General features: G+C 43.7%; 12 non-coding genes across 12 annotated transcripts; all 12 read right to left on the reverse strand.

The window, feature by feature from the left end:
* Positions 1-85: 85 nt before the first annotated feature.
* Positions 86-157, reverse strand: trnag-ucc. The gene has a single exon. It is a non-coding gene; the product is annotated as a tRNA-Gly (tRNA).
* Positions 158-1,148: 991 nt separating this feature from the next.
* trnag-ucc lies at positions 1,149-1,220 on the reverse strand. Its single transcript has one exon. It is a non-coding gene; the product is annotated as a tRNA-Gly (tRNA).
* A 415-nt stretch (positions 1,221-1,635) lies between these two features.
* Positions 1,636-1,707, reverse strand: trnag-ucc. The gene has a single exon. It is a non-coding gene; the product is annotated as a tRNA-Gly (tRNA).
* A 427-nt stretch (positions 1,708-2,134) lies between these two features.
* On the reverse strand, positions 2,135-2,206 carry trnag-ucc. The gene has a single exon. It is a non-coding gene; the product is annotated as a tRNA-Gly (tRNA).
* Positions 2,207-2,710: 504 nt separating this feature from the next.
* Positions 2,711-2,782, reverse strand: trnag-ucc. The gene has a single exon. It is a non-coding gene; the product is annotated as a tRNA-Gly (tRNA).
* Positions 2,783-3,773: 991 nt separating this feature from the next.
* trnag-ucc lies at positions 3,774-3,845 on the reverse strand. The gene has a single exon. It is a non-coding gene; the product is annotated as a tRNA-Gly (tRNA).
* A 427-nt stretch (positions 3,846-4,272) lies between these two features.
* Positions 4,273-4,344, reverse strand: trnag-ucc. The gene has a single exon. It is a non-coding gene; the product is annotated as a tRNA-Gly (tRNA).
* Positions 4,345-4,839: 495 nt separating this feature from the next.
* Positions 4,840-4,911, reverse strand: trnag-ucc. Its single transcript has one exon. It is a non-coding gene; the product is annotated as a tRNA-Gly (tRNA).
* Positions 4,912-5,335: 424 nt separating this feature from the next.
* On the reverse strand, positions 5,336-5,407 carry trnag-ucc. Its single transcript has one exon. It is a non-coding gene; the product is annotated as a tRNA-Gly (tRNA).
* A 495-nt stretch (positions 5,408-5,902) lies between these two features.
* On the reverse strand, positions 5,903-5,974 carry trnag-ucc. The gene has a single exon. It is a non-coding gene; the product is annotated as a tRNA-Gly (tRNA).
* Positions 5,975-6,401: 427 nt separating this feature from the next.
* Positions 6,402-6,473, reverse strand: trnag-ucc. Its single transcript has one exon. It is a non-coding gene; the product is annotated as a tRNA-Gly (tRNA).
* Positions 6,474-6,967: 494 nt separating this feature from the next.
* On the reverse strand, positions 6,968-7,039 carry trnag-ucc. Its single transcript has one exon. It is a non-coding gene; the product is annotated as a tRNA-Gly (tRNA).
* Between the last annotated feature and the right edge of the window lie 273 nt (positions 7,040-7,312).

Below are 7,312 nucleotides of genomic sequence, written 5' to 3' on the forward strand. Positions count from 1 at the left end.
TATGTTGAAGGGGTGGTTGTGTTGTCTTGAAACCCAGACAAAGTGAGGAGATGTCGCACATTTATAAAGACTCAAACAGCCTCTATGCGACGGCCGGGAATCGAACCCGGGTTAACTGCTTGGAAGGCAGCTATGCTTACCACTATACCACCATCGCTTGACATGTACTGAAGAGGTAAGGCTTTAGGACAGCAAGCCATAGAATTTAATCACAGGTAAGGAACTTGGTAAAGTAAGGCTCAGTTGGGATGTTAAGGTACTGTACTTTAAAGTCAGCACTATAAAAACTGCAATATGAGCGTACATGTTCCCTAAGATATTTAACCTTCCCTCCTCTAGTAAGAAGCAAAGTACAGTTTTCAATGCTGTGGCAGTGCAAACCCCAGTGAAATCGTGTCCAGGCATAGAATACAGACACAGCATTGACTGTACTTATGAAAGGTCTTGGTGGCTCGTAGCAAATGCCCTGCGGTCTGCAATCACTCTAATCAAGCAGTATGTAGAAGGGGTGGTTGTGTTGTCTTGAAACCTAGACAAAGTGAGGAGATGTCACACATTTATAAAGATTCAAACAGCCTCTATGTGACTGCCGGGAATCGAACCCGGGTCAACTGCTTGGAAGGCAGCTATGCTTATCACTATACCACCATCGCTTGACGAGAGCTGAAGAGGTAAGGCTTTAGGAAAGCGAGTAATAGAATTTAATCATGTTGAGTTCATGATCACCAGTTTACAAGCCCAATAATATAAATATGCCACACTGCCAATAAAATGAGTATGACTCTGCAAAGGTAAGGAGTTTGGTAAAGTAAGGCTCAGTTGGGATGTTATTGTACAATACTTTAAAATTGGCACTGTAAAAACTGCAATGTGAAAGTAGATGGACCCCAAGATATTTAAACTTCCATCCTCCAGTAAGAAGCAAAGTACAGTTTTCAATGCTGTCGCAGTTCAAACCCCAGTGAAATCGTGTACAGGCATAGAATACAGACACAGCATTGACTGTACTTATGAAAGGTCTTGGTGGCTCGTAGCAAAAGCCACACGGTGTGCAATCACTCAGTATGTTGAAGGGGTGGTTGTGTTGTCTTGAAACCCAGACAAAGTGAGGAGATGTCGCACATTTATCAAGACTCAAACAGCCTCTATGCGACGGCCGGGAATCGAACCCGGGTCAACTGCTTGGAAGGCAGCTATGCTTACCACTATACCACCATCGCTTGACATGTACTGAAGAGGTAAGGCTTTAGGACAGCAAGCCATAGAATTTAATCACAGGTAAGGAACTTGGTAAAGTAAGGCTCAGTTGGGATGTTAAGGTACTGTACTTACAAGTCAGCACTGTAAAAACTGCAATATGAGAGTAGATGTTCCCCAAGATATTTAACCTTCCCTCCTCTAGTAAGAAGCAAAGTACAGTTTTCAATGCTGTGGCAGTGCAAACCCCAGTGAAATCGTGTCCAGGCATAGAATACAGACACAGCATTGACCGTACTTATGAAAGGTCTTGGTGGCTCGTAGCAAAAGCCCCACGGTCTGCAATCACTCAGTATGTTGAAGGGGTGGTTGTGTTGTCTTGAAACCCAGACAAAGTGAGGAGCTGTGGCACATTTATAAAGATTCAAACAGCCTCTATGCAACGGCCGGGAATCGAACCCGGGTCAACTGCTTGGAAAGCAGCTATGCTTACCACTATACCACCATCGCTTGACAAGTGCTGAAGAGGTAAGGCTTTAGGACAGCGAGCCATAGAATTTAATCACAGGTAAGGAACATGGTAAAGTAAGGCTCAGTTGGGATGTTAAGGTACTGTACTTTAAAGTCAGCACTGTAAAAACTGCAATATGAGAGTAGATGTTCCCCAAGATATTTAACCTTCCCTCCTCTAGTAAGAAGCAAAGTACAGTTTTCAATGCTGTGGCAGTGCAAACCCCAGTGAAATCGTGTACAGGGATAGAATACAGAGACAGCATTGACTGTACTTATGAAAGGTCTTGGTGGCCTTGGTGGTGGTCTGCAATCACTCTAATCAAACAGTACGTAGAAGGGGTGGTTGTGGTAGTGGTTGTGTTGTCTTGAAACCCAGACAAAGTGAGGAGCTGTCGCACATTTATAAAGACTCAAACAGCCTCTATGCGATGGCCGGGAATCGAACCCGGGTCAACTGCTTGGAAGGCAGCTATGCTTACCACTATACCACCATCGCTTGACGAGAGCTGAAGAGGTAAGGCTTTAGGAAAGCGAGTAATAGAATTTAATCATGTTGAGTTCATGATCACCAGTTTACAAGCCCAATAGTATAAATATGCCACACTGCCAATAAAATGAGTATGACTCTGCAAAGGTAAGGAGTTTGGTAAAGTAAGGCTCAGTTGGGATGTTATTGTACAATACTTTAAAATTGGCACTGTAAAAACTGCAATGTGAAAGTAGATGGACCCCAAGATATTTAACCTTCCCTCCTCTAGTAAGAAGCAAAGTACAGTTTTCAATGCTGTGGCAGTGCAAACCCCAGTGAAATCGTGTACAGGCATAGAATACAGACACAGCATTGACTGTACTTATGAAAGGGCTTGGTGGCTCGCAGCAAAAGCCCAGCGGTCTGCAATCACTCTAATCAAATAGTATGTAGAAGGGGTGGTTGTGTTGTCTTGAAACCCAGACAAAGTGAGGACATGTGGCACATTTATAAAGACTCAAACAGCCTCTATGCGACGGCCGGGAATCGAACCCGGGTCAACTGCTTGGAAGGCAGCTATGCTTACCACTACACCACCATCGCTTGACATGTACTGAAGAGGTAAGGCTTTAGGACAGCAAGCCATAGAATTTAATCACAGGTAAGGAACTTGGTAAAGTAAGGCTCAGTTGGGATGTTAAGGTACTGTACTTTAAAGTCAGCACTGTAAAAACTGCAATGTGAGAGTAGATGTTCCCCAAGATATTTAACCTTCCCTCCTCTAGTAAGAAGCAAAGTACAGTTTTCAATGCTGTGGCAGTGCAAACCCCAGTGAAATCGTGTCCAGGCATAGAATACAGACACAGCATTGACTGTACTTATGAAAGGTCTTGGTGGCTCGTAGCAAATGCCCTGCGGTCTGCAATCACTCTAATCAAGCAGTATGTAGAAGGGGTGGTGGTGTTGTCTTGAAACCTAGACAAAGTGAGGAGATGTCACACATTTATAAAGATTCAAACAGCCTCTATGTGACTGCCGGGAATCGAACCCGGGTCAACTGCTTGGAAGGCAGCTATGCTTACCACTATACCACCATCGCTTGACGAGAGCCGAAGAGGTAAGGCTTTAGGAAAGCGAGTAATAGAATTTAATCATGTTGAGTTCATGATCACCAGTTTACAAGCCCAATAGTATAAATATGCCACACTGCCAATAAAATGAGTATGACTCTGCAAAGGTAAGGAGTTTGGTAAAGTAAGGCTCAGTTGGGATGTTATTGTACAATACTTTAAAATTGGCACTGTAAAAACTGCAATGTGAAAGTAGATGGACCCCAAGATATTTAAACTTCCATCCTCCAGTAAGAAGCAAAGTACAGTTTTCAATGCTGTCGCAGTTCAAACCCCAGTGAAATCGTGTACAGGCATAGAATACAGACACAGCATTGACTGTACTTATGAAAGGTCTTGGTGGCTCGTAGCAAAAGCCCCACGGTGTGCAATCACTCAGTATGTTGAAGGGGTGGTTGTGTTGTCTTGAAACCCAGACAAAGCGAGGAGATGTCGCACATTTATAAAGACTCAAACAGCCTCTATGCGATGGCCAGGAATCGAACCCGGGTCAACTGCTTGGAAGGCAGCTATGCTTACCACTATACCACCATCGCTTGACATGTACTGAAGAGGTAAGGCTTTAGGACAGCAAGCCATAGAATTTAATCACAGGTAAGGAACTTGGTAAAGTAAGGCTCAGTTGGGATGTTAAGGTACTGTACTTTAAAGTCAGCACTGTAAAAACTGCAATATGAGAGTAGATGTTCCCCAAGATATTTAACCTTCCCTCCTCTAGTAAGAAGCAAAGTACAGTTTTCAATGCTGTGGCAGTGCAAACCCCAGTGAAATCGTGTACAGGGATAGAATACAGAGACAGCATTGACTGTACTTATGAAAGGTCTTGGTGGCCTTGGTGGTGGTCTGCAATCACTCTAATCAAACAGTACGTAGAAGGGGTGGTTGTGGTAGTGGTTGTGTTGTCTTGAAACCCAGACAAAGTGAGGAGCTGTCGCACATTTATAAAGACTCAAACAGCCTCTATGCGATGGCCGGGAATCGAACCCGGGTCAACTGCTTGGAAGGCAGCTATGCTTACCACTATACCACCATCGCTTGACATGTACTGAAGAGGTAAGGCTTTAGGACAGCAAGCCATAGAATTTAATCATGTTGAGTTTATGATCACCAGTTTACAAGCCCAATAGTATAAATATGCCACACTGCCAATAAAATGAGTATGACTCTGCAAAGGTAAGGAGTTTGGTAAAGTAAGGCTCAGTTGGGATGTTATTGTACAATACTTTAAAATTGGCACTGTAAAAACTGCAATGTGAAAGTAGATGGACCCCAAGATATTTAATCTTCCGTCCTCCAGTAAGAAGCAAAGTACAGTTTTCAATGCTGTCGCAGTTCAAACCCCAGTGAAATCGTGTACAGGCATAGAATACAGACACAGCATTGACTGTACTTATGAAAGGTCTTGGTGGCTCGTAGCAAAAGCCCCACGGTGTGCAATCACTCAGTATGTTGAAGGGGTGGTTGTGTTGTCTTGAAACCCAGACAAAGTGAGGAGATGTCGCACATTTATCAAGACTCAAACAGCCTCTATGCGACGGCCGGGAATCGAACCCGGGTCAACTGCTTGGAAGGCAGCTATGCTTACCACTATACCACCATCGCTTGACATGTATTGAAGAGGTAAGGCTTTAGGACAGCAAGCCATAGAATTTAATCACAGGTAAGGAACTTGGTAAAGTAAGGCTCAGTTGGGATGTTAAGGTACTGTACTTTAAAGTCAGCACTGTAAAAACTGCAATATGAGAGTAGATGTTCCCCAAGATCTTTAACCTTCCCTCCTCTAGTAAGAAGCAAAGTACAGTTTTCAATGCTGTGGCAGTGCAAACCCCAGTGAAATCGTGTCCAGGCATAGAATACAGACACAGCATTGACTGTACTTATGAAAGGTCTTGGTGGCTCGTAGCAAATGCCCTGCGGTCTGCAATCACTCTAATCAAGCAGTATGTAGAAGGGGTGGTTGTGTTGTCTTGAAACCTAGACAAAGTGAGGAGATGTCACACATTTATAAAGATTCAAACAGCCTCTATGTGACGGCCGGGAATCGAACCCGGGTCAACTGCTTGGAAGGCAGCTATGCTTACCACTATACCACCATCGCTTGACGAGAGCCGAAGAGGTAAGGCTTTAGGAAAGCGAGTAATAGAATTTAATCATGTTGAGTTCATGATCACCAGTTTACAAGCCCAATAGTATAAATATGCCACACTGCCAATAAAATGAGTATGACTCTGCAAAGGTAAGGAGTTTGGTAAAGTAAGGCGCAGTTGGGATGTTATTGTACAATACTTTAAAATTGGCACTGTAAAAACTGCAATGTGAAAGTAGATGGACCCCAAGATATTTAAACTTCCATCCTCCAGTAAGAAGCAAAGTACAGTTTTCAATGCTGTCGCAGTTCAAACCCCAGTGAAATCGTGTACAGGCATAGAATACAGCCACAGCATTGACTGTACTTATGAAAGGTCTTGGTGGCTCGTAGCAAAAGCCCCACGGTGTGCAATCACTCAGTATGTTGAAGGGGTGGTTGTGTTGTCTTGAAACCCAGACAAAGTGAGGAGATGTCGCACATTTATAAAGACTCAAACAGCCTCTATGCGACGGCCGGGAATCGAACCCGGGTCAACTGCTTGGAAGGCAGCTATGCTTACCACTATACCACCCTCGCTTGACATGTACTGAAGAGGTAAGGCTTTAGGACAGCAAGCCATAGAATTTAATCACAGGTAAGGAACTTGGTAAAGTAAGGCTCAGTTGGGATGTTAAGGTACTGTACTTTAAAGTCAGCACTGTAAAAACTGCAATATGAGAGTAGATGTTCCCCAAGATATTTAACCTTCCCTCCTCTAGTAAGAAGCAAAGTAGAGTTTTCAATGCTGTGGCAGTGCAAACCCCAGTGAAATCGTGTACAGGGATAGAATACAGAGACAGCATTGACTGTACTTATGAAAGGTCTTGGTGGCCTTGGTGGTGGTCTGCAATCACTCTAATCAAACAGTACGTAGAAGGGGTGGTTGTGGTGATGGATGTGTTGTCTTGAAACCCAGACAAAGTGAGGAGCTGTCGCACATTTATAAAGACTCAAACAGCCTCTGTGCGATGGCCGGGAATCGAACCCGGGTCAACTGCTTGGAAGGCAGCTATGCTTACCACTATACCACCATCGCTTGACATGTACTGAAGAGGTAAGGCTTTAGGACAGCAAGCCATAGAATTTAATCATGTTGAGTTTATGATCACCAGTTTACAAGCCCAATAGTATAAATATGCCACACTGCCAATAAAATGAGTATGACTCTGCAAAGGTAAGGAGTTTGGTAAAGTAAGGCTCAGTTGGGATGTTATTGTACAATACTTTAAAATTGGCACTGTAAAAACTGCAATGTGAAAGTAGATGGACCCAAGATATTTAATCTTCCGTCCTCCAGTAAGAAGCAAAGTACAGTTTTCAATGCTGTCGCAGTTCAAACCCCAGTGAAATCGTGTACAGGCATAGAATACAGACACAGCATTGACTGTACTTATGAAAGGTCTTGGTGGCTCGTAGCAAAAGCCCCACGGTGTGCAATCACTCAGTATGTTGAAGGGGTGGTTGTGTTGTCTTGAAACCGAGACAAAGTGAGGAGATGTCGCACATTTATAAAGACTCAAACAGCCTCTATGCGACGGCCGGGAATCGAACCCGGGTCAACTGCTTGGAAGGCAGCTATGCTTACCACTATACCACCATCGCTTGACATGTACTGAAGAGGTAAGGCTTTAGGACAGCAAGCCATAGAATTTAATCAAAGGTAAGGAACTTGGTAAAGTAAGGCTCAGTTGGGATGTTATGGTACTGTACTTTAAAGTCAGCACTGTAAAAACTGCAATATGAGAGTAGATGTACCCCAAGATATTTAACCTTCCCTCCTCTAGTAAGAAGCAAAGTACAGTTTTCAATGCTGTGGCAGTGAAAACCCCAGTGAAATCGTGTACAGGCATAGAATACAGACACAGAATTGACTGT

Source organism: Solea senegalensis, unplaced genomic scaffold, assembly GCF_019176455.1.
Source record: "Solea senegalensis isolate Sse05_10M unplaced genomic scaffold, IFAPA_SoseM_1 scf7180000016075, whole genome shotgun sequence".
Lineage (NCBI taxonomy): Eukaryota > Metazoa > Chordata > Actinopteri > Pleuronectiformes > Soleidae > Solea > Solea senegalensis.